The following is a 27,527-nucleotide window of genomic DNA, read 5'->3' as shown; positions in this document are numbered from 1 at the left end:
TGAAATGGGCAAAAGACATGAACAGAAATCTCACAGAGGAAGACATAGACATGGCCAACAAGCACATGAGAAAATGCTCTGCATCACTGGCCATCAGGGAAATACAAATGAAAACCACAATGAGATACCACTTCACACCAGTGAGAATGGGGAAAATTAACAAGGCAGGAAACCACAAATGGTGGAGAGGATGTGGAGAAAGGGGAACCCTCCTACACTGTTGGTGGGAATGTGAACTGGTGCAGCCATTCTGGAAAACTGTGTGAAGGTTCCTCAAAGAGTTAAAAATAGATCTGCCCCACGACCCAGCAATTGCACTGCTGGGGATTTACCCCAAAGATACAGATGCAGTGAAACGCTGGGACCCCTGCACCCCGATATTTATAGCAGCAATGTCCACAATAGCTAAACTGTGGAAGGAGCCTCAGTGTCCATCGAAAGATGAATGGATAAAGAAGATGTGGTCTATGTATACAGTGGAATATTACTCAGCCATTAGAAACGACAAATACCCACCAATTGCTTCGATGTGGATGGAACTGGAGGATATTTTGCTGAGTGAAATAAGTCAGTCGGAGAGGGACAAACATTATATGGTCTCATTCATTTGGGGAATATAAAAAATAGTGACAGGGAATAAAAGGGAAAGGAGAAAAAATGAGTGGGATATACCAGAAAGGGAGACAGAACATGAGAGACTCCTAACTCTGGGAAACGAACTAGGGGGGGGAAGGGAGGGTGACTGGGTGATGGGCACTGAGGGGGGCACTTGGTGGGATGAGCACTGGGTGTTATTCTATATGTTGGCAAATTGAACACCAATAAAAAATAAATTTATAAAAAACAAAAAAGAGAATGCCCTCCGACTCCCACAATCTGTTCTTACTCTGTGTGTCTCATCTTTCAACCAGAAATGCTCCAATTCAGTGGTTTTCAAAAGTGCAGTCTCCAGACCGGCAGCACCACCCAAGAACTTGTTAGAAATATATATTCTGGGGCAGTCCATGTGGCTCAGCGGTTTAGCACAGCCTTCAGCTCAGGGCGTGATCCTGGAGACCCGGGATCGAGTCCCATGTTCGGGCTCCCTGCATGGAGCCTGCTTCCCTCTGCCTGTGTCTCAGCCTCTCTCTCTCTCTCTCTCTCTCTCTGTCTCTCTCTCTCTCTGTCTCTCATGAATAAATAAATAAATAAATAGAATCTTAAAAAAAAAAAAAGAAATGTATATATTCTAATGTGCTCATCCAGACCCACTGAAGCAGAAACACGAGGAGTGGGCCCCAGAAATCTGTTTTAAAGGCCTTCCATGTAATTCTTAAGCCTGCTAACATTAGAAAACAGCTGATTTAAATTACATTGATCAAGTATATGTTTTGTTTTTTATCAAAGAACAACTTTCCCAATATCTGATTCATAGTAGGCTCTCAATAAATATTACCCTGAAAATGAAAAGATACTTAATTTGTCATGTGACATTCTGCAATGTTTGTGATCATATTTTAGTCTCTTTGTTACTGTCTACTCAGAACTGAGCACTTGCCCTCACAGATTATTCATTTTCTTTCCCTCTGGACTAGCTCCTTGGCTTTTCATTTAATATGAAAGGTCATCTTCAAAGAAAATTGTTGTCCTATGCTTCAGTTATTTAATTCTCCAGAGAGTCACTGAGAAGCAAAGTGAGTTCGTGCCAATCATTTCTTTCCCATTTTTAAACAAGGATAGTCACTTCACTGTCAGTGATGATCAGTGAAATTTTTCTCTCGTCTCTCCTGAAGGACTAGCCATAAGTTCAGTGGCCAAGAATTTGTTGTTTTAGGACTTCTCAGTTGGCTTTGAGTCTGCTTAGGCAGCACATTCATCCAAGGGCTTTAATACTCCCTGCTTTGCTTCAAGTAATATGTGAAAATGGGGGAAAAATCTATCACAAAGAAAGCTGAAGTGCAACAGGTTTATGGAGACAAATGGACTCAGAGTGTAACATGTGAATTCACTTGTATTATATACCCAATAATTTCTGATGTGTGAAATCCGGGGAAATCATGGGCTCCAGAGTCCGTGAGATTGATGCAACATAAACCTCTTTTACCTCTTGTCAGGCAGGTGACTTCTGTGGGTTGAATGGTATCCCTTCCTCTGAGCACATCTAACTCTCCAGGGACAGGTTCCCCAGGAAGGGGTGCTGTAAGAATGAATCTAGGCCTGGAGTTTGGCATATGTCATACAAAGTGAGAATGCTGACTGTGGGTAAAAACTTGCAATACAGGCATCACTGAGAATATGGGGAGGCTCCTACATGGAGCAGGGTGGGGAAGCAGGGATGAGTAAGGAGTGCTGAGAGTTGACCAGCAAGACAGAGAAGTGTGGTACAGATTGGAGAAAGTGTGTTTGCAGTGAGCTAGCGGTTTGAGGAGGACCTCCTTCACTAGGCTTGGCTTCCTTGTACTGTCATGAGGAAGTGGGTGGGAGGAGGCTCCTAGGATAGAGTTGTGCTAGGGTAGAACCACTGCCTGAGCAGCTTGCTCTTTCCTAAGTGAAACCTGCTGTTTATGACATAGGCTTTGTATTGGTAGCTGGATTTATGGCCCTTAGTTCGGGCCATAGCCTCTCAGTTTTGTCCCCCAAACTTCAGCATATTTGTTTATTCAGAGAGAGTGGGGTAGAGGTGAAGTGGCCTCTAGCCCAGGCCCTGGAGGCAGACCAAACAACTGCATTTTGAAGTCCATAAACCCTGACCACCTCCCAGGTGCCAGGCATCACAGAGATGCTAGGAATCAAGTGAGAAGCAAGAATTCCTGCCTTCAGGGAGCACCGAGTCTAGTGAAAGATATCTAAACAGCTTAAAGTCAGTGGGATAATTTTAGTAGGTAGAGGATGTTACATAAATTGAATCCTTTTTTTCCCTCCCCGTTTGATGAAGTCAGCTAAGTCTTCTAAGAAAAGATAATACTTAGATCTAGGCCAGGTAGTGAAGAGGGAAAGGGCATTGTAGGCGAACGGAAGAGTGTTTCAGAAAGTACTGTGCCGTCAGTAAATGGCAAGTGGTCTGTCTTCTCCAACAGTCATCTGAGGGTGAGTGGTAGACTTGAGGTGGGACAGGAGACATGGAGTCAGATCACAAAGGACCAGTATCTTGCTGGGGGACTAGGGAGCAGAGGTTTAAATAGGAGGGTGACAGGTCAGATTGGTTTCTGAGAGACCGTTCTAGCTCCTTTGTGGAGAGTGGGGTAGAGGAAGTAGAGCCTTGTCAAAATACAGTTGAGGCATGATGAGGGCCTGGCCCTGGTCCATTGCCAGGGCGGTGAAGAAGCCAAGTTAACTTTCAGAGGCTTGAATTTGTTCAGCTGACTGTTCTTTTAGCATCCTCACCCCACATCTTTGGGGGGTATCTAGGGCTGCTGCTTCTGTAGTTGCTGTCTGCGTAGTTGTTTCTGCTGGAGGCTGCAGATTAAACCTGAGCCTGCATTCTCTCATTCATTCATTCCATGGAGCTTTCTTCTCTCAATGATTTTACCAAACTCTCCTAATAGTGTGGAACTGAAGCTAATTACAAATTCCATGTTAATGTGTTTGTACATAAATTCTGTACTTGGATACCATTTTTTGGTGTGATGAGCAGTATAACTTTGTACTTGACATGTAATTTAAGTTGCTTACATCAAATGCTTGAATTCATTCATAAAAATTTTATTGACATTTACTATATGAAGGCACTATTAGCTTCATTGAGGGGTAACTTAAAAAGTATTAGACATCCTCTTGCAGAATGTATAACTCTGGTTTATTTTTACAACCACAAAACCAAGGAACTTTCTAGTAACATTTGGTTCATACATTCATTTATTTACTCATCCACCTATTAATCCATCAGTCAGCAAATATTTGTTAATCATCTGCTTTGTGAAAGCAAAGTAATGACATAAGGAACACATTAGGCTAGAAATAAAAATAGAACAGAGTGTTCTGGATGGACCTCAGAGTTTTCAGAAAGCCAAGAATATAAAATAACCTCAAGATTTTGGTTGCTTAATCTTTAATAGTAGGGTCACTTTCATTATTAAAGAGCATCTTGGGTTAGGAAGTGAGGTTTTAGCTTCTTAGATAACCTATCCTATCTCTGCCCCTGTGTTCCTCTGGTAATTACTTGAAACTTTGGGTCACTGGACTGTGCACGGCAGAACTGTACTCACTAGGCCACAATAATTTCAAGAAGTGAATGATAGTATTTTACCTATCTGTAGGGTTTTTGCTTAGTAAAAAAGGGACCAAATAATATGCTTTCCTGGGCAGGTGTAACAGAAAATATTCAGTGTACTCTACCCTCTTCCCAGTTGATGGATCTGTTTGAAAATTGGCCAGTTTCAGAATTCAGCTACTAGTTGTTTGTGTAAATGGCCAATGGTCATCAAAAACCATCTTGGAAGTACAACATATGCAGACGTATTTTGATCTCTCTTTCCTTTAATGCCCCTCTTTTAATTGAAAAAGTTCTTTCTCATTCTATAGTTGTCTACTCCTTTGTGGAAAGAGCACTTGCTGGGAATGAGGTGACTTGATTTCTAATCCTAGCTAACCTGCTAACTAGTTGTATGACTTTAGGCTGGGGGTTGACACATGACATTCTGCTGCCAATTCTGACCTACCACTTGTTTTTGTAAATAAAGTTTTATTAGAACACAGCTATGACTCTTTGTTTACTTATTCCTTTGTGCTACCATGCAGAGAAGAATATTTATGACAAGACCGTAGGGCCACAGAGTCTAAAATATCTGGCCCTTTACAGAAAAATGCGTCAACCCCAGCTTTAGGCAGACTATTATCTTACTTGAGCCTTAGCTTCCCTGTCTGTAAATTTGGGGAATCAGATTAGGTTGTCCCTAGGGCCTATGTCCTTTTTAGCATTCTGTTGCTCTATAACTCTAACTATAGAGCAGCCTCATATCAATTGTTGTACACTGGGATATAAACCTATTCATATTTATATCTAACTTCCTCAGTTTATGAAGCACTAATACTGGCAAGCCACCATAGAAAACTAACAAGTCTAAGAAGCTTACAATCTGGTTAGAAGACAGAGGTTATAATCTGGTTAGAAGACAAGGTTTAGAAGTTAAATTATAATAGAAGGTAATAAAGGATAACATACCAAAATGAATGATAATGACTAAATGAGTTCAGAGAAGAGAGATCATTATGGGCTGAGATGATTAGGGAAAACCTACAGGGGAGAGTGGCATGTTTTTAAGAATAGTTATCCACATGGCCCCATAAAATATTGGATCTAGTGTTCTTCCAAAGGAACAGTTTTCAGGTTTTAAAAATGCAGATTTTAGAGTGTAGGTTACTGGGGAAAAAATGCAAATTCCTGCAACCCAGCATTAGAGGTTCTGATTATAGGTCTGGGGTACATCCCAGAAATCTGCTTTTTCAAAGAGCATCCCTGGTGATTCTGATATACAAGGATAATTTTCTTACTTTTAAAAATATTACTTTGGAAATTTGGTTAAATTGCTAAATACCGTTTCTTCTGAGGAATTCATGCTAGGTTTGTCAGAGTCTTATTAAACCATACATTTTCTATGAGTAGGAGGATCGCCACTGTCCATGGAGCAATTACTTCAGTTATTTTCTCTCCTTTTAGGAAATCTGTGATCTCCCAGGCCAAGAAGAATGAACTGAGGACTATCTGAAGGCCATTGAATTCCTTAGATAAGTCCAGAAGGGAAATCTGGGATTAGTATAGTATTGTGTCTATGACAGCTGAGGATAAAGGATTGGAAAGATTCAGGGTACTAACTACCTCCTTTTGCATTTGGCTCTTGGTCCTTTTGTTGTGAGCTTTGTGTTTTGTGCAAAGCTGGCTGGGGTCAGCATCTTGGGTAAAAAAAAACTTTCAATGAAAGAGGTTGGGAATCTCCAATTTCTATCCCAAAACATGTCACTGATGACTTGAACACATAACCAGATACTCAAGATACAGAGGAGCGCTTCCACCTATGGGAGAATGACCCTCTGAAGAGAAATATGGAATCATCATCAGAGCCATTGGAGAGGACATCTGAGAGTCAGGTGGGTGACGTTTCACAAGATCCTGTCATGCCTCCAGTCCAGAAGAGAAAGTTAGATCCACTTCCAAAAAAGCATAGACATCTTAGGAAGGCCAAAGAGAATGAGAAAGAGCAAGAGAAAGGAGAAAGTGGCCACCCGACCGCCCTCCTATCCTTCCAACACCTTTGGTACTACCACCAAGTGAAGAAGATGAGGTGGTGGATACAAAGCTGATGGTATTCAGGGCTCAGGAAGGTGATCCTGACCCTCCCACTGAGGTAGGGGTGAGGCATGGGGTGTCAAAAGTCTGGGTTTGCCACATTTTTCTAGAAAAAATAATGACAACTCACCACCTGGAGTGGGAGGAAGTGGGGATAAAAAGCTTGAGGAACACACCAGGATCCTTGGGCCCAGATACAGCATGAACTGGCTCTGAGGTGATGCCCTTTCATGTACAGGCATTGGCATTGAGGGCTTTAACTTCTTTCTTCTACTTGCAGGACGTATTACAGAGTCAACAGGATGAGGGTGCCTGTGTGATGCATCAGGAGTGTCAGATCCAGCCCTGTGAGCTCTCAGCATCCCAGGAGCCTGGGTTCTCTTCTCCTGCAGTGACATCGTTGGCATCGCCACCACTCTGCTTTGGCCGCTTCACTTCCTAAGCTGTGTCTGCCAGACCTTCTCAAGGTCTAGGCAGCAGAAGCCCCCCAGAAGCGAGGGCGCTGAGCTGGCTGAGGTAGGAGGTGATGCTAAGGCTCTAAGACGTGGATCTGGGCAAAAAAAAACAGAGTGCAGCCTCATGAGAGCCTGTAGCACGCTGATGCCAGTACGGGTTCTCCCTGTGTGTAGCTTCGTAGCTTTCTCCATATTGTTGTTTCCATTGCTTGAGTTCTTGTTTATCAAAGCTTTTATACGGAGATCCTGAAGCCTAGAGAACTGGGAAAAGCAAAGTAACTTTGAAGCTTTTAACACTTTACCCTGGTAGTGGGGTTGCTTCCTACTTCATCCCATTAGGCTGAAGTAGCATTCATTCTGGAGCAGGGATTCCCACCATTCATGAGGATTGTCACTCCTGTCCAGTTAGCTCACTTCTCCCTACCTTCCCTGAGGATGGAAGCCATACCATCTCATCATCTTGAGTAATGTCTCCAGCCACCGAGTGGAGACTTCTTCACCTTCAGCTTCTCTCATTGTCTTTTACCTTTGGCTAGAGATTCATTTTGAACTCTTCATCTTCAGTATTTTGTTGAAATTCGGCCACTTTCTACTTGATTTAGATACGCTGCAGGGGGTGGTGGTTGCTGCTTTTCTTGGACAGGGTAACGCTACCACCTCCTCCATCTCTAACCATTATTTGGTTTTCTTTTGTTCACTTGTTAGTAAGATACCTGGCTCTTTGTCCTGAAGTGTGCGTCTGGTGTTCTCTAGCCATATGCATCAAAAACCTAGCCACATAAGGTAGTGGGCTCCTTCCTTGTTATTCTTTAGCCAGATTCTCGCAGAACCCTGAGTTCTTCTGAGAACCCTAAAGAAAATATGTACGTAAGAAAAGTTCAAGGTTATTTTATTTCCCCATTGTTGTCCTAGCATACCAGGGTTAATCTTCTTCCCAGGATATAAACTAAGAGTTTGCATTAATCTCATACCTTCCTTTGAGAGAGTGGGTTTAAGAAGAGTTTTGAGAGTTCCCCTGTAGCTTTAATTACCTGTTGTTATTTCCTCCTTGTTCTGGTTTCCCAATTCATATAAGAATAATCAATAAAAAGCACAAATGGAAATAAATGTGTAGTATCTGCATTAGAAGGAAATTGTATGTTTTATTCCTTCCTTAGGGCTGACCCTGATGGTTACCACACTAGAACTGGAGAAGATAACCAGTGTGTTTGTTTTATTCTTTCTTGCCTGGAATAGGGCTTCATACTGTTGAAGAGCAAAGTTGGGAAGGGAATAGAATGATTGGCAAGAGCAGCGGCAAAGATCCTTAAGGCTGCCTTGGGGTTAATTGGTAAAAACTGCCCTGGAAGAAGTCTTGTGATGTGGTGAGCATATTAGGTTGGAATGAGAAATTCTGCAAAATGTCACACTCAGTGTTTGAAAACAGGGCAGCTTTCTAAAGTCAGTCATGCATTGATACCTTTAGTTGTCTAAAGAGCGGTTGATCGTTTAGAGAGTATAGAATTTTAATAGAGCTAATTGAGCATTATAAATGCTTCGAGCTATTACATGAAATTTCAAGTTATCTAAACTATATTTACGCATATATTTTCTCAATGTAATGTAAGAAACGTACTGCCAGGCAAGACATAATGTATGAAAAGTCCTGCGTCATGGAACCTATTATTAAAAGCTCAAAAGAAGGTAGATACAGCGTTGCCATTAATGCTTTGTTATTGTTTCTCATCATAAGTTGTTTCAGGATGAGCTTTTCTATCATAGGGGAACTGTTAGTTCCAGCCTGGTTAGCCATATGCCCACTCCCATCTACAATGCTGATTTTTACATAAAGTTTATTTATTCCAAATGTAGATTACAGACTTCAGATAAGAGAAGATCTGTGTGAGCACTTAGTTTCTAAACTCTTTTGCTCATCTATCTTGACCCCTCACTCATGAACAGGGGAAAAGGGTGCCTGTGTCTCCGCCACTGCATTTATAAAGAAGAAAGTATATATTCTCAAGTTTCAAATTCTATGTTGCTGTCTTTATATAGCTTGAATTATTAAACATGGTTTATGCTAATAAAGTTGTTTTTGCAAAATATATTAGAAAAATAGTACAGCTGTATCAAAGTAAAAACAAATTAAAAATAGAACCTACTACTATTGATGAGAGATAAAGTTTAGGGGTCGTTTAAAAAAAATTGTTTCCCTGCAAGGCAGATAAACAGATACCGTAAATGTATTGTAAACAGAAATACTGAACGAGTATAAAGATCACATTTAATGTATTTAGTTCCCTTTTTTTCTCATGGGAATGCGCAGAGCTAGGTAGGTGGCAGGTATGGTCATTGCTACAAGTTGAGTAAGCTGAGATTAAGCAGGCTGATTAAACTTTTCCAGTGATTTTTTTCTAAGAACACTTGTTAAACCTGATAGGGAATCATAATACAACTTCTGTAAACAGATTAACCACTCGCCTGTGGTTTTATCTTCTAAATGTGATTGTTTTTACTCTGGTTCATGTCCCTGTGTTAGCTGGACATTTCGTTTTTGTCTGTTTGTCCTCATGCTACTGTTCAGATTCCAACTGATGCCACCTTTACTCACCTGGAAAATTTTAACATGAAAAAACTCTGGTTGATGGAGAATGCCAGAGAACCAATAGCAGGTTTACTTATTAACTGAGTTTTAACAGAAAAAGTAGCAATTATCTAGTTCCTTATAGATATTTAGCAATTATCTATCCTTATTTAAGAAATGAAGCCGTGCTCCCAAGGTAGCATAGCTGGTTAGTGGCAAAGGTAAAGCAAATAATAGCTAACATTAGATTCAAGACTGTACTTTATACCCGTCATCTATAATCTTCAAGCAGTCTGCAGGGGGTTGATATTAGTGTTTTTCTTTTACAAATGAGACCACTTACGTTCAGAAATGTGCTGGTAAGTCCTGATGCAGAATCCAAACCCAGGCTTGTTAGTCTCTGAAACCCATCCTCATTACATTCTCCCTCCCCGTATTACAATGTTATAAAAATCGCTTTGTTTCCAGTCTAACTCTGTAATGTCAATAATAGGCAGTTTCTCATATTTGCCAAAACTTATATTTTAGCCTTAACGCATGTACAATAAATAGAAAAGTCCCGTTAAAAAGACTATTTCTTCCAGGTAAAATTTCTGTATTGGGCAGTAAATAATACAATCGTTAACCTAAGTGCCATTGACAAAATAGAATGGCAGTGTAATATAAACAAAGTTTTAATCATTACAACTAATTAAACTGAGACAATTACTTAACCGAAAAGTGATCAAGAGAAAAAGGAATAGCAGCACATAATCAAAGCAGGGCCCTTGACTTGACAGGATCATAAGACAAAGCACAGCAAAGATGAATGAGGTCCCATAGAAAGCTAATAGACTTAAGAGTGTTTCTAAACTGTTTTCAGGTGAATGGTTTGGGACCTGGGTAGCAGAGAGACAGGCTCTTCTATGTAACCCAGTGACCCTTGAAATAAGTGAGTATACCCCTGCTAATGAACTCCAGGCTTTAAATAGGAAATTTGAATTTTCTCACGCTTCAAAACATTCTTTTCATTCTGATTTGACAAGGCCTCTTTCAGGACAAAATAAAAAACAACAAAACTGGTAGATTCAAACCACTGGACTGTGTGGTCAAGGAGTGTTCTTTGGTTTTTTTCAAACTCAAGACACGAGGGCAGCTGTTGTACGTGGAAGATTGGATTGGGGCAGATTTCCTGAGCTGTATTCCGTTAGCTGTAAAGAACTGCAGCACTGCTCCCATTGTGGAACCTTTGTGATGAACTATCTCAGACAGCGGTTATTACCCTCCTGTACTCAGTGCTAGAGGAGGTCTTTGATTGGCACCCTTGTTTCCCTCCCCTCTCCCCCACCTTGTGGTTTAGAGTCAATCCTGCAGTTGGTGAGAGGCCCAAGAAAAGCTATTTTAATAGGGGTCTAAATAGCATACGTGAAGAGGAAACCTCAAAACAGATTAAAATAATTTTTACTTGAGTTACAAAATTTTCAATGATTTCAAAATTCTGAAATTCTATTGCAAATGATTTCCAATGTGAACTTGACTTCTTTTCTACTTATAATTACCATTTTGATTCTAGGATGTCTGTGAAAATACACAGTGCTGGATCATTACAATGGTAGCCCTTCTGGTGAGCAGGACAATAGATCTATTCACAAAGAGTGATGAAACAGTGACTGGCATTTTTAATAACTATCATGAGAACTATCCCCTGAATATTTGTCTCTTCACATGGAGGAAAGCAGAATTATAAAGACTGTAAAACTGAAAAAAATCCACATTTCAATCAGCATTTCGTACCTAAGCTCCTATTTGGTCTATGATACTCAATAAAAATGTCTGGCTAAAATTTATATATAAAAGTTAATAAATAAGATAGAAAACAGTCATTCCATAACCCCTTTTCAAGATCTTCCATTCTTCCTAATTTAAAATTTGGTTTCATTTTAAGGTTAAAATTATGAAGCAAAGTTCTGTGTCTAATTCAATGTATTATGTAATTATATAATAAGTAGTTGGGAAATATCTGTCTGAGCCTAGACTTAAAAAACTTAAATACTGAATCCAAGTTTTGCCATTTGCTATTGTGTAACTTTGGCTGTTTATTGAAACTCATTAATCTTTGGTCTCCTCATCTGAAGAAAGAGGATGTTAACACCCCATAGGTGGTTTTGAGGATTTCTTGAGGTTATTTCTCTGAAAAAGCTTAGTGGCTATTTTGTAGTAGAGAGCTTTTGACATTGCTATGCTTATTGAATTCTTTTTTTTTTTTAAAGATTTTATTTATTCATGAGAAACACAGAGAGAGAGGCAGAGACACAGGCAAAGAGAGAAGCAGGCTCCCCATAGGGAGCCCGATGTGCTCTTGATCCTATGACCCCGAGATCACGGCCTGAGCCAAAGGCAGATGCTCAACCACTGAGCCACCCAGGCATCCCACCTCTTGTTTTTCTTAGAAAACAAAATAAAACATTAACTCCCTAAGTGCTTTATATGGATAAGCCACTCATGTCAATCTTTATTTCAAAGAGAACTAAATTTATTTCTGGAGGCATCATGTGGAGCAAAAAGATTTAATATTTGTTTATTCCCCCATTTGAGTGTCTCTAGAGAAAAATTTTACCCCAGAACTTGGCAAGCCAAAGCCCCTTTATTGTTACAACCTGTGAAATTAATACAAGTTGGGCCTTTATTCTTGATTTATGGGGCTGAACAGACATTCATCTGGTCCTAAGTTGTCATGGTTTAATGCAACATCTTTTTAATAAGTTATTAGCATTTTCTAAGAAAACTTTATCATACAGGCAGTTTATTCAATGATTGTAATAGAATAGTGGCTATTTTGTTCAAATCCATCTGAATAATAGGAGATATCCTAATGTGCCAATAATATTAAAAACATGATAATTGAAGCACTTCCCAGATGTATTGGAATTTTGGAGAAAATGTCTTTGTACCCAAAATCTCCTCCCTGTATCTTAATACCCTCCTCACCATTTCCTTTCCTACCTGTGAATATTTCCCCAAGACTTACTATATAAAGGGTTATTAAATTCCAGTGTTTTGTGATCTGGAATTATTTTGTTCCATTCATTAAGCATGTATGGAATATCTGTGCCTAAACTGAAGCTATTTGATCTCAAAGTGAATAAAGTAAACAAAAATAAAACATAATTTATAGACTGTTCAGAGAAAATAAGTCAAGCACTCACATAGTGACTGCTGAATAATATCAAAAGTATTCAGGTGAGCTCTGAAGAGTGGTAGTGTTAAGTAAGCACTAATAGAATGCCTTTAAAGGGAAGATTATTGTATGGTGCATTATTGGAGATGTCTTCTTAGACCAGATAAATTTTGAGTCAGGCCTTGGAGGAAGAATATGGTCTAGATCTATCCAATCCCACAGTCAAACAGGTTGAAATTTCTTTACTGGATGGAGTCCTGGAGGCTGGATGGAGCCAGAGCACAAGGGTAACCAGATCCAACAGAAAGGTGGCTGAAATGCTGCAGCCTTTAGGGATGAGTCCTGTGCCCAAGGATAGGCAGTTCAAGCGAAGTGTCATGAACAGAAGAGAGCTAGAAAGTTAGGTGCTGAATGAAGGCAGAGATGGTACAGAGACAATCACAAGAGAGAGAATAAGGAGGGGAGAGGACTTTTATCTGACCAGCAGAAAGGCTTGTGGAATGCTGGCCATGTAGTGTTTCAGGGGGGGATCCCCTCCAAAGAAAAATGGTGGACAGCACTGAAGAAGGACATGAAAACAGATGATTCTGATGTCCAACATCATGAAGAAGGGTACAGATGTGCAATATTGGGTTATATGTTGGAGACATGAAGTAGCTTAGATGTGTGGGGAGTAGCAAGAAATAAGCTGGGGCCAATTGAACTCCACATTTGTACTTTATACTTGGCTTTCATTCACGGTTGAGAAGAAGCCATTGCAAATTCTTGGTCTTCTCTAAGGGGATAACATTAGCCAAGATAGCAAACCCCAAAAGGAAAAAATATAGGAACAGAGATGCACAAAGGCATTAACCCAGATTCAGTAATGGCCCGTAAGAATATGCTGTTTGGTTAGCTGCTTTCCACTATATATATATATATATATGGGTAAATGATTGCCATTTGTTTTGTTTTGTTTTGTTTTACCACTTGCTTACAAATAACATATTTTTGTAAAAATAGTGGATAAAATTAAAGGAAAAATTACAAAGGAACCCTTACATGAAAATACATGGTGTTTTGTTTTATGAAGAATGTAGAAAGTCATGATCTACTTATGGTTCCACCTTCCACATTAGTCAAAAACTGAACATGAAAGTTGAACATAATGAATTTGGTGGTTCAGAAGGCAACAGAGTAGTACAGCCTCTGCACAGTATTTGAGAATACCTCTGCAGACAGTGTCTGGGTTCAGTTCCTGGCTTTATCACTTAATAACTGCATACCTCAAACAAATTCGGTTTTTTTTTTTTGGTGCCCCAATTTGCTCATATGAAAAATCAGAATAGTTAACCTACCTCCTATGGCTTTAGTGAGAATCAAGGGAAGTGCAAATACAACAAATGTGCATCTGTTATCAGGTAGACAGGATACTTTTTTGAAATACTGCTTTGTGTGGGAAGAGGTTGTTAAGGGCTCAAAGGGGAAGACTGTATGAGGTTTCTGGGAACTCTGACTCCCCAGTGTTGGAGCTTTCAGGCTCACTCAATATTCTGAGCATGACTCAGTGGAATATTTAGGTATGGAATCACCATACTTAAAGAGATTCTGTGTGGTAAGACAGAGGTTATTTCTGTATATAGAACCCAGTTATTACATGACCATAGGGCATGTTCTTAGCATCTAATTGTGAAGGAGTCTAATTCATCTTTTATCCCCAGTGCTTAGCATAGTGCCAAGCATAGTAAGCACATTACAACTTCTCAGTAAATGTCTGTCAAGTAAATGAGTAAACAGTTCAGTGAAGAACAGAATTCCAGTATATGTAAAATTAAGTGTACCACTCACAGAAACAGCATTTTGTTTCACTCTTACAGCTTTTGTAGTACTTTGGCACAGAACACAACTCTCTCAGATCATGGCAAATAGGAAGAGGGGCCGTAGAGGGACTGAACATGAAGTTTTTTCATCAGTTCAGTGGGATGGGGCATGGGAATCCGCATTTGGCTGATTTTAAAAAGGTAGATTCAGAACTGCTGTATTCAGTGATTAAGAAGTAATGTATTCTCCTTTTCAGCAGTCTCAGTACTGTGCTTTAAAATGTGCAGGTGTGGGCAGCCTGGGTGGCTCAGCGGTTTAGTGCCGCCTTCGGCCCAGGGTATGATCCTGGAGACCCAGGATCAAGTCCCACGTCAGGATCCCGGCAAGGAGCCTGATTCTCCCTCTGCCTGTGTCTCTGCCTCTCTCTCTCTCTCTATGTCTCTCATGAATAAATAAGTAAATAAAATCTTTAAAAAAATTAAAAAAATGTGCAGGTGTGCATGCATACATACACACTTGCACAGGCACAAACAAACAGGCAAACATATCAAGTTACTATACCGCTTTATTCGTTCTGGGTAAATGCTGCCTAACAGTCTACCTGAAAGCTTAGTAGCCTAAAACAATGATAGTTATTCATTTAGCCCATGGATCTGCAATTTGGTTGGGATTTGGGAGAGTAGGCTCATCTGTATTCCACGCAGCATGGCTGGGACAGCCCTATTTTTGATGGAAGGTTTCATTCAAGATGAGACATCCACATAATTGACAAGACAGTACTGACTGTCATCTGGTTGCTCCGTCATACTGTGGGCAGGGGACTCAGTTCCTTTTCACATGAGGCCTCTTCATAGACTAGAATCCATTCACAGCATGGTGGCTGTGTTCCAAGAGTGAGTTTCCTAGAGACCAGATAGAAGCTAGGTTTTACGATCTAGTCTCAGAAAGCACAAAATGTCAATTCTGCTATAGTCAGGGACCATCTATACTCAAAGGGAAGAAGTGTGGACCTCCACCTGCCCTGGGGAGGAGTGTCAATATCACACTGGAGTGTGCGCAGTGAGAGATCTTGTGACCGCCTTGAGAAATATAATCCCTATTTAGAAATGCCAATTCAGGTACCTCTGAAGTTCCCAAAGTGACAAGGCTATCCTGGTATGCAGGAGATATTATCTGGAAGAAGCATATTCAATGGGGAGGAGATATTTTTGTGGAAGTTTGGAAGAGATGGTTCTAAGTACATGTAAGAGGTGTCATGATACTTGTTTTTGAATAAATATAAATAGGAAAAAGGAATAGATGGGGGCATTAGCTGCTTGACATAAGTTAGCAGGAAGGGCTGAGTGTCAATTTTTTAAAAACAAAAGGAATCTTCACATTGTCCTGTTGATGCTACTAGAAGGGGATATTGTGAACAATAATAGACCTTCCGCTATGGCTCCTCTGATAAAGTATAGAATGTGCATAGCTAAATCTAATTTTTCTCTCTGTGACTGAGCAAAATCTTCCATCATGACTAGAGGCTCAGAAAAATCTTACCCAGCAAATTGAAAGTAGACAGGAAAATCGTAGGAAAATCTATACCTGAAGTAGGTAACATTCTTTGTTAGTAAATATTTCTTTAGCTCTCACAGGTAAAGTATAAATAATGACTGCAGTTTTCCTTCAGGACAGATTAGAGTTCAGCTGAGAAGGGTATTCAACAAATCAAAGGCCAGCAACTTTGACCTCTCTGCCAGAGGAGAGGTATTTAAATAGTTTTAAAAATTATCTATTTTAGGACTTTGCATGGAAACCCGGAAAAAATCCGTTTGCTAAAATCTATACCAGCTGGTCCAGGTGACTTCATAGTCTCGGCCCACATCTGTTCTATTCACAACTGAACTGCTGTTGATTTGTATGATGAAGCAATAGGACACAAGTGATAGAGCTTCCCCCAAAGCCATAGCCTTTCTCTGACTAGGGTTTGGAATGCGAAAGAGAGATCATGAGCAATACATTTCTTTTTCAAAATATATTTATCATCAGCTCGCTTCCCTCCATCCAAAGGAGACTATCAAAGCCCTGTTAGGATTGAACATGGCAGTTCTTTTCCTTCTGGAATGTTAATCAGGCCAATAGAATCTGCCCTGGCAAAGGAGAGCCTAACAGTGGTTGGTCTTTTACTAGCCTCTGGGAAGTACCCTGTCATTCATTTTTCCACAATTATATTATTTTAACTGATCCCATCTGTGTCAGTAATTTTCTTTTGTTTAATTATTTGGCCTTCTGTTGAAGATTCAGGTGCATTTGTGACAACTGCATGCATGATGCATTTGTGACAACTATGTGTACCTTATGTCTGACCACTGTTGTTAAGGATAGGGACTCAGGTAGTTTGACTAGAATGGAATATACTAAAAGTGAAGAATTGAGGGCATGAAATGAAAGCAAAATTTTTGTCTCTTTCCCTGGGCACTTCATGAATGGGGCCGTGGGCTCCTTTATGTAGGGGACTTGAGGCAGGACCCTTGGAGCACGGTCAATGACAGGACCATCTATGTCATGTAAGCCTTCTTGCCATTCACTGGTTAGTATCTGATAACTTGCTGAGACTAGACAACTCATGTGCAGGATTAAAGGCATGGCCCTGATCACAGCACCTCAGTTTGAGTTCTTCTCATGCAACTGGAGCATAGATATGACTCGACCGCTTTTGCAGCTAGGATTATGCTTCTTGACACTAAGCAGAATTTGAAAATAAATTTGTAGTTTTTATGTCATCTCCCTGTAGTGATGACCATCCATGGGGCTGAGGATTGGACCTTCTCTGTGAGTTCCACATGTTCTTCAACCTATGACCTGAATCTGATTGATTGCACTTAATACTGTGCTTGGAAGCATGTTTTGAAAGGCATCATTCTGAAGCTTGGTGCTCTGTCTCCCTTCTTCAAGTTTAATTCTCTTTATATCCTCAGTTCCTTTTCCAGTTTTGAATTACTGCCATTGCTTTCAGAAAATTCATTGTAATGTGTCTTGAGTTAGTAATATGACATATACCTTATAAGCAGGTTAGTTTTGCATTGTGTATGCTCTTCTTTCTGAAGAAAATGTTAAATAAACTGGTTACATTTTGCTTTAAGGAATTAAGCTTAGAAGAACCCTTCAAACAGCAAGACTTCTTCAGACAGGTGGTAATTTATTGTTAGGCATTCTGAAATGGTTTGTCTTGCAGAAATAAACATACAATAAAATTACCCCAAAAGCATTCAGGTGAGTGTTTTGATTCAACAAATAACAGGAAAGTTTGGGATTTGAATATTTTGTGAATTGCAGTAGTAACTTTAGCAACTGAAGGAAGATGAAGACAAATCAAATGGAAAGCAATTTTGATTTTAATATGAAAAATGTGCAGTTATGTAGAAGATGCTAAAGGTATTAGAAAAAGACTTCAACAAGGAACTAGAAATTATGTTTAAATAACCAAGAAGATCAAGAACACATGGTGATTGACAAGTATTAACAGAGCTATTAAAGATGTTTTTGAAGCAAATACACACAACACATTTTAGTATTTCTCCAGTGATTTCAACATAATTTTTTGTTGTTGTTGCCTGCTGGTTGAAGTTTAGCGGATGATATGTAAAATGCCAAGAGCCTACATAGTAAGAAAAACTTAATTGTCTAGCTGCCAATCTTATTAAATGCCTGTGTATTCAAATACATATGTAAAAACACCCACACACCCAGAAAATAAATTGACAAGAAAGGTTGTAAATCACAGAGTAAATAAATAAATAAATAAATAAATAAATAAATAAAATTTAAAAATGGAGTAGTACATTTATCTTTATCAGATAGGACCAGACTCTTCCTTGAGGCTTAATTGCACTTCTATTTGCTATTTTGTGGGGGAAAAAAACCACATTTTTATATTGGGGAACTCACACTAGGCTTTTCTTCAAAGACATATTTAAGTAGTGGAAAATTAATGAAGATATTAGCAGAAGGGTCAATATGAATTGAGTGTTTAATGTTGGAATAGAGATGTTATCAAGACTATCTGAATTTTTTTTTAGTGTCTGCAGACTATTCTTGTATCTTTCAGTCCTGAAAGTCAAATATATAGCAGTGTTTCTCCAACTTTGTGGGCATCAGAATCATTGGAGAAGCTCCTTGAAAGTATTTTTACCTGGGCTCCATCCTCAAAGGTGCTTGAGGCTAGGCCTCAGGAACCAGGATTTTTAACATCATTCTTTGCCTCATTCCCCAGATATGATTCTTATATGCACCAAAGTCTGAGAACAATTGGAGCAGATAACATACATACACTATGATAAGAGACCATGGCACTTGAATGGTAAAACATTTATACCTTTAAAAATGTCAGAGCTCGGGGTGCCTGGGTGGCTCAGTTAGTTAATTAAGTGTCTGACTTTAGCTCAGGTCATGATCTCAGGGTCCTGTGGTAGAGCCTGACTCTGGGCTTCATGCTCTGTGGAGAGTCTGCTTGTCCCTCTCTCTCTGCCCCTCCCCGCACTTGTGTGCTCTCTCTCTTTCAAATAAATATATAAAATCTTTTTTTAAAATGTCAGAGTCTATGATCCACATGAAATAATTTAAAACCCATTTTGTTTCTGGATTGTTTCCTATTTTATTTTTTGCATAGTTGCTGTAGAAAATATTTCAAATTGATTTAGATTATACATTTTTAAAATATGAAATAACCAAATTATTAGGATTGGGAATTCTATTAATGGCTTCATTTTAATTTTTCTTTTCTTTTTCTTTTCTTTCTTTTTTTTTTTTTTTTTTACAGAGGCAGAGGAAAAGAAATGGCTTCCTGTAATGACAAAAAAATTTCAATTTCTAAGATACAGATATTTAAGTCAAGAGAAATTGTATTGAAAAAATGAAAGGCATTATATTTAAAGTATCTAAAGTGCCATAACTTCTTTTTTTTTAAGATTTTTTTTATTTATTCATTTGAGAGAGAGCAAGGGGGAGGGGGGCAAAGGAACAGAGAGAGAGGCAGTTTCCCCACTGAGCAGGAACCCTGATGTGAGGCTCCATCCTAGGACCCAGAGATCATGACCTGAGTGGAAGGCAGGCAGTTTAATCTCCTGAGCCACCCAGGTGCCCCAAAGTGCCATAACTTCTTTATTGCTTATCAGCCCTACATGTTATCATTCCCTTCCAACTGGCTATTTGCTCTCAGCTCACTGTGTTCTATTCTTAATTGGGAAGACTTGAAGATACAAAGGACTTTTAAAAGTCCTATTAATAGGCTTGCAGCAGGGCTGGTGGTGATGGGAGGAAGGTAGGCCAGTCTTTTGAGATGAGGACTAATAGTATGTGGACGAAGGTGCTGGCTGTGCTTGTGTAGCCCTCATGGTGGAATCAAGGGGAGGGATGATGTAGTTGATGTAGCCAGGCCAGGTCTCCACGTGTGCATATGTTGGAGGATGGAAGGGAAGCAGACATTGACTATAAACCTAGGACTAGGCCACACATGAACAAGGGATTGGCAAGAGCTATGTAAGGTCTACCTTGGGAGACTGTCTGGTATATTTGAAATAGGTACTGACTTCGCAGTCAAGCTCTCAGTTTGAATCACTGGTTTGTTATTAGTTGGCTTTCTGATCACTGCCAAGTCACTGATTCTCAATGCTTAGCACTTTTCTTGTTTGTAAAATGTGGATAATAATAGTATATATCTCAAAGGAATCTTATGTGGATTAAATGAATTGGCAACTATTTTAATTGGGGTAAAGTACATACTAGATATTCCAAGATATCTTACATCTACTGAAGAAGCAGGAGCTATCTGAGATGGAATCACCACCATTAAACAAAAGATTGTTTTTGGGGATCCCTGGATGGCTCAGTGGTTTAGCGCCTGCTTCAGCCCAAGGCGTGATCCTGGAGTCCCGGAATCAAGTCCCACATCAGGCTCCCTATGGAGCCTGCTTCTCCCTCTTCCTGTGTCTCTGCCCACCCCCCCCCCCCGTGTCTCTCATGAATAAATAAATAAAATCTTAAAAAAATAAGATTGTTCTTATGAATGGTACATCTAACATTACACATATTGGAATTCTTTTATTTCCTGAATCATTTATTTGTTTATTTGGTAGACATTTACTAAGCACTTACTATGTGTTCATGCTACTTGGTAATGTGCTAAGACTGGGGATAAAAAAATGAATTAGGCTCTTTCACAACAAGGTATTAGGGAACATGCCCTATAGTCATATAATAATTGGAATACCCTGTTATTGAAAGGGTAGTGTTTCAGTGAATTAATTAACTTTTGTTTATTACTGTATGTTGACATCTTTAAGAAGTCAGGCAATTTACCCCTCTCTTTTTCTCACCAGGATACTAAACTAATAGGATGAATGAGTTAATCATATAGAGACCAAACTATCCAATATGATTTGCTGAAATTGAGAAATGTGGCTTATATCTGTAAGCAGGTTTCTCAATACTGAATTCCAGAGTTAGTGAAATGAGTCATAGTGGGTACTGCACCATTGCTCACCTGCCCCATAAAGATAGGGCCTTTGCCACTAATTTTATCATATGACTTAGAGGAATTGAGAACATAGTCTCTCTCTGGGTGAGAGGAGGGGGAAATAGATATGGCTGAGCTGTACATGTCCTATGTTTCTCCCAACTCACCAATGATTTTAACTCTCTCCTGATTCCTTAGGGAGCAGTCAGCAGGGGTGAGAGAGAAGCCTGATATGTTACATGGAAGGATACATCCAGAGCGGAAAATAAATGCCTCACCCTCGCACTATAGTTTTCCAGAAATATTCTATCATTTATTCTTTTTTATATGTAGTCCTATCAGGGAGGTTTCCTTTTTTCCTTTCTCTCTTATCCACATTTTAGATTTTTTTTTGTAAAGGGACTTCTGATTCTAGACACAATGGAGTAAACACACTCCACCCCATCTCTTCCACTACTTAAAACTAAAACAGGCCAGAAGAAAATACATTAAGCAACTGAGTGAGAGATGGACTAAAGAAGGCAGACTGGATAAGGATCTCAGGACTGGAGGGGTGATCTGGCAAATGAGTTTCCTGTTTAATTTTTGTTTTCCAAAAGCTCTTTTCTCCCCACCAGCACATGGTGGCACACTCTGAGGAGAGGAGCCCTGTGGATTCTCTCCACCCTACATCAAGTGACTGGCAAGAAAGAGGTGAGGCCCCTTCACCTCCCCTCTAGCATAGTGATGGAAACACCATGAGGCCAAGTCCTGAAGAACTGCCTAGCTCTGCTACCCTTCAGAATACCAGTGAAGAAATGGAGCCCTTTCCCCTCCTCACTGCTGTGACAGAAGCAGACCTAAAGATCAGCACCCTGGGGTTAGTGTGGTGAGGCTAACTTTCTGTCTTTCTAATAATAACAGCAGGAAGACAGAACCCAGAGTGAGGAAGGGATAATGGAGAGGAAGTGACTGGAGAAAGTGACCATTTAAATATATATTTAAAGTCCCGGACTAACTCCTGAGCTGTGTCTGCCTGAAACTAAATGGAATCAGCTCAGCAAAGGTTTTGAACACTGACCTATGGTGAGGACAATTGCTCAGGTTTTAGTCTGAACTTGGAGTGGCTCATAAGCTGGGCAAACCAGTTATCACTGTAAATTCTTTGAAAACCAAGTTGGCACTGTAGATACAGTGCATATAAAGTGACCCAAAGGGGCACTTGTGTGGCTCAGTCAGTTAAGCATCTGCCGTCAGCTCTGGTCATGTTCTCACGGTCCTGGAATTGAGCCCCACAATAGGCTTCCTGCTCAGTGGGGAGCCTGCTTCTCCTCCCTCCGTCTCTCCCCCACTTGTTCTCTCTCTCTCTCTCTATCTCATAAATAAAATCTTAAAAAAAATAAAAAAAAGTGGGTTAGAATTTGTATTGACTGCCTGTTAAAACAAAAATCTATGTTCTACAGAAGATTTAATAGGATCCAGAGTCTCATAATATAGTATTCAAAATGTTCAGGATACAGTACCATACTACTCAGTATACAAAGAAGTAGGAATATCTGAACGACTATTAAGGGAAAAGGCAAACAACAGATACCAACCACAAGATGACCCAAGTATTGAAATTATCAGAAAAAGACTCTGAAGCAGCCATTATAATCATGCTCCAAGAAGTAAGGCAAAACACTTTTGAAAAGAATAGATACATAGAATCAAAGAAATAGAAACTACTAAAAAAATCAGAAGTTTTAGAACAGAAAAATATAACGGAAATCTAAAAAATCACCAAAGGAACTTGATAATAGAATATAGATGAGGAAGGAAGGAGTCAATAAAGTCAGTGAACCTGAAGATAGAGGATTAGAAATTATCCATTCTAAACAATGAGAGAGAGAGAGAGAGAGAGAAAGAAGCTGAACCTCAGGGAGCTTTAGGACAATATCAGCAAGTCTATCATAGAGGGAGGAAAAGTCTGAAAAAGCAAACAAAAGTGAAAAGTATAGACTTGAATAACACAATTAACCAAGTTTATTTAATTGACATTTATATAACAGTCCAGGTCACAGCAGTAAAATACACATTCTTTTCAAGCATGGATAGAACATTCACCAAGAGAGTCCATATTGTAAGTCATAAAGCAAACCTCATAAAATTTTAAATTTTAAAAAATTAAAATTAAATATTGAAAGTATGTTCTCTGATCCATAACAAAATTAAACTAGGAAGCAGTAACAATCATATCTGTAAAACTCCTAGATATTAGAAAATTAAATGAAACATTACTAAATAATCTAATACATCAAGGAGAAAAATCTCAAGGTAAATTAGAAATTATTTTGACCTGAATAAAAATGGAAATATAAGCACCCCAAATTTATGTGATATAGCTAAAGCAGGGCTTAGGGGGAAAGTTCTAGCATTAAAAATTTATTTGAGAAAAGAAGGTTCTCAAATCAGTAATTAATATTTGAGAATAACTATGGTCAATACTCATTAATGTGAGGATGACTGATTAATCTTAATAAAAGTGTAGAATAAAGCTAATGTTCATATTCAACATCATAGTTTGCTTTTAGTTACAAAATTTTAAAAATTTCTTTCCCTAAAATATTCACAGCAGAGGTGTTCATTTCACTTGCCTATTTTACTTCTACATACCACCGCAGTCACTGGGATTGCCTGAGGAAAAGGAATAAACCTAATTAATGGCTATTAACCCAACATTGCTATGCTTATTTATCTACAGAAACACAAAAAGTAGCAAAATATACTCAATACAAATAGAAAAGCAAAGTCAATGAAATTGAAAACATAAAAATCAATGTAACCAAAATCTGATTCTTTAAAACACAAATAGCAAAACTGATAAACCTCTGACAGAATTGACCAAGAAAATAAGGCACAAGTGATCAACCCAAATGATGACAAATGATCAGGAATAAAAGAAGGAGTATTAATAACGTCCCAATAGACATTCAAAGAACAATAAGAAATATTATGAATAACTTTATGCACATAATTTACAATTTAGATGAGATTAATCTTTTAAAGACACAAGTATCAAAACTCAAGACAGAGATAACTTGGGACACCTGGGTGTCTCAGTGGTTGAGGTTCTTCCTTTGGCTCAGGGTGTGATCCCTGGGTCTAGGGATCAAGTCCCTCATTTGGGCTCCCGGCAAAGAGCCTGCTTCTCCCTCTGCTGTGTCTCTGCCTTTCTCTGTGTGTCTCTTATGAATAAATAAATAAAAAATCTTAGAAAGAAAAGAACAGTGATAACTTGAGTCATCCTTTACCTGTTTAAAAAAAAAACAACAACCTGTTTTATAGTTAAACAGCATTAAAAAATATTTCCAAGCCCAGGTGGTTTCACTGGTGAACTTTACTAAATATCTAAGGAGGAAATAACATCAACTCTTCAAATTTCTCATTGAGTTAGAAAAGGAGAACATTTTCCAACTCATTTTACAGAGCTAGCATTACTCTGACAGTAAAACCAGACAAAGACAACATGAAAAATGAAAACTACAGATCAATATTCCTCTTGAACATAGAAAAATAAAAAAATATTAGCAAGTAAAATCCAGCAACGTATAAAAAGAATAATAAATCACAACCATGTGAGGTTTATCTTGGGAAACTCAAATAATTAGAAATGACAGATCATTCCACCAGTCCTGGCTTCACAGTCTAAAATCAGTTAATATATATAATCACATTAACAGACTTAGTGACAAAGAACAAATGATCATATCAATAAGTTCAGAAAAAGCATTTGACAAAAGTTCTACATCCAACATGTGATAAAAGCTCACAGCACACTTGGAATAAAAGGGAACATCAGCAACCGGATAAAGGGCATTTATGAAAAACCTACAGCTAACATCATACTTAATGGTGAAAGGCTGTTTTCTCCCTGACATCAGAAACTAGACAAGGATATTTAGTCTTACCACTTTTATTTAATATTGTACTAGAACTCTCACAAATGCAATATGTCTAGAAAATGAAACAAAAGGCATTTTCCTTTTGTTTTCTTCCCAAATGATTGGACAGGATAAAATAAAACAGTTTTTACTTGTAGATGATATATTGTCTATGCAGATGATCTCAAGGAATCCATTTAAAAATTTTCTAGAACTAATAACTGAGCTTAGTAAGGTCATGGGCTAGAAGAGCAATAAACAAAACTCAATTATGTTTTTTATATTATCAATGAACAGTTGGAAATTGAGATTTTAAAAAATTAGTATTTATGGTTGTTCCAAAATTAAATATTTGGAATAAATATAGCAAAATAGGTGCAGGATCTGCATGCTGAAAACTATTAAATGCTGCTGATATTAATGGCAAAAAATACATTCATGGATTGGAAGACTCGGCAATTAAAATGTCAGTTGTCTCCATTATTATTTATAGATGTAATCCCAATCAATATCTCAGTAGGATTCGTTTTGTTGATAACAACAAGATGGTCATAAAATGAATGTGGAAAGGTATAGGAATTCGAATAGCTGATTTTTTTAAAGAACATATGAAGAAACACACTATTGAATTTTAAGATGTATTACGGAAGTATAGTAGAGTTTGGTATTGGTGGAAGGATAGATACACAGAACTTTGAAACAGAAGGGAAAATCCAGAAATAGACCCATAAAGAAGTGGTTGAATTTCAACAAAGGCACAATGACAATTCTATGGATAAAGGTCAGTCTTTTCAACAAATGGTCTAGAACACCAGAAACTCACATGCAAACAACTAACCTTCTTCTAAACTTTGCTCTATAAACAGAAATTAACTCAAAATGCATCAGAGATATAAATGAAAAGATGAAACTATAAACAGAGGAAAAAACGGGAAAATCTCTTTTTAAAAAATTCTTTTTAAAATTTTAATTCCACTATAGTTACATACAGTGTTCTATTAGTTTCAGATGTACAATATAGTAATTCAACACTTCCATATATTATAGGGGAAAATCTTCCTCACCCTCGGTTACAAAAGAGTTCTTAGATACAATCCCAAATGCACAATCCATAAAGAATAACTGATAAGTTGGATTTTATCAAAAGCAAAAACTTTTGTTCAACACAGGACATTATTAAGAGAATAGAAGGACAGGGGGAGAGAGAGAGAGAGAGAATATAAAGACAACCCACAGACTGGGAAAAAACATTTGCAGATCACATACCAGACAAAGGGTTATATCAGAATATACAAAGAACTCTTGAAATTAAAAAAAATAATAATAAAATAAACAACCCAATTTTTAAAATGAGCAAAAGATTTAAAGATGCACTTTACCAAAAAAGATATATAGATGTCAAATAAGCATATGAGACTATATTTTGCATCATTGGTCACTAGGGAAATGAAAATTAAAACCACCATGAGATAGTATTTACTCCTATTATCTTGACTAAAATGGAAACTACTGATGAAACCCAGTACTGATGAGGATGCTGAGCACAGGAACACTCATACACTGCTAGTAAGAGTGCAAATGGTCCAGCTCCTCTGGTAAAGAGTTTGGCACTTTCTCCTAGTTAGGCATACACATACTCTATGACCTGGCAATCCCACTTCTAGGTATATATATTCAAAAAAGGAAAGTTTATGTTCATGTGAAAACCTGTGGGTAAATGTTTATGGCAGCGTTACTAATGATCACCCAGAACTGAAAGCACCACAAATATCCTTCAGTGAGTGACTGCACAAACACACCATGGTAATCTAAGTATGGAATCCTATTTACCAATAGGAATAAGCTGATACACACTAGAACTTGGATGAATTTCCTGAGAGTTATGCTGAGTCAAAGACCTCAAAAATTCACATACTATATGATTTCATTAATACAACATTCTGGAAATGTCCTTCCCCTTTGAAATAAATAAATAAATAAATAAATAAATAAATAAATAAATAAATAAATAAATACATACATACATACATACATACATACATACATATATACATATATACATATGAATGTTTGCTGGGGCTTAGGAGTGAGGAGGGTCAGTACACAAGAGACAGTCCAAGGGAGCTCCTTGGGGTACTGGCACTACTCTGCATCCTCTCTGTGGTCATGGTTAAACAATTTATACATGTTAAAATATCACAGAACTGTACATCAAAAAAAGTGAGTTTTACTGTTTGAAAATAAAATCGAACTTCATCTGGGTATTGTCACTATTTCATGTAGAATTGGAGAAATAACTTAGTGTATTCTCAGCTCCATCATCTGTATTTATTCACTAAGTGAAGGGATTTCATATCTTGGGTTTTTTTTTATTAATGTATTTTGATTTTCAGTTAGGAACTTAATACATGGCTCTAAAAGATAATATGAAAACTAATAGCTTTAAATTCTGATGTTTTTAAGGATTGTAAGCCCCCAGAGTTCTCTCTTCATATACTAAGTTCTCTAGTCTGCATTTAAATTAAAATGGTAATTTCTATAACATATTTAATCATTTATCTTCAGTAATGCTTTTTAAAAAATAGAATAAGATGAAATGTTTGCCTATTCTCAGTGCCCATTTCTGCATCTTTCTCAATTTATTCTGACACGTAAACTTTTATTTCTACCAGAGGAGACTGGAGTTGGGAGCTTTATTTAAATGGAATGATTGTGTTAATGTCGCTTTGAAAAAAAAATGTGTACTAGAATGTTCTGCCCAAAAAAGCAATGTTTTCTGGAAAACCAGAAATCAGTATAGTGTATATTTTTACAAACTTCTAATAAGAGGATTCAAGATCAATTGGGAGTCATAAGAAGGGCCTAAATTTTTACTCCACTTGTAAGCTAACAAGA

At 38.2% G+C, this 27,527-nt stretch overlaps 1 non-coding gene across 12 annotated transcripts in view; it reads left to right on the top strand.

Moving 5' to 3' along the window:
* The window catches only part of LOC102155839, an 81,073-nt gene that overhangs the window by 38,441 nt on the left and 15,105 nt on the right, over window positions 1–27,527 (top strand). For 3 of the 12 annotated variants that reach the window (XR_005383298.1, XR_005383293.1, XR_005383297.1), the window contains exons 5-6: window positions 5,636–6,063; window positions 6,543–7,938. This is a non-coding gene — a transcript (uncharacterized LOC102155839). The other 9 variants (XR_005383295.1, XR_005383289.1, XR_005383294.1 and 6 more) reach the window with 8 other exon arrangements.

This window comes from Canis lupus, chromosome 33 (assembly GCF_011100685.1).
Source record: "Canis lupus familiaris isolate Mischka breed German Shepherd chromosome 33, alternate assembly UU_Cfam_GSD_1.0, whole genome shotgun sequence".
Lineage (NCBI taxonomy): Eukaryota > Metazoa > Chordata > Mammalia > Carnivora > Canidae > Canis > Canis lupus.
Note: the sequence above shows the minus strand (reverse complement) of the source record. Positions and strands in the feature narration are given on the sequence as shown.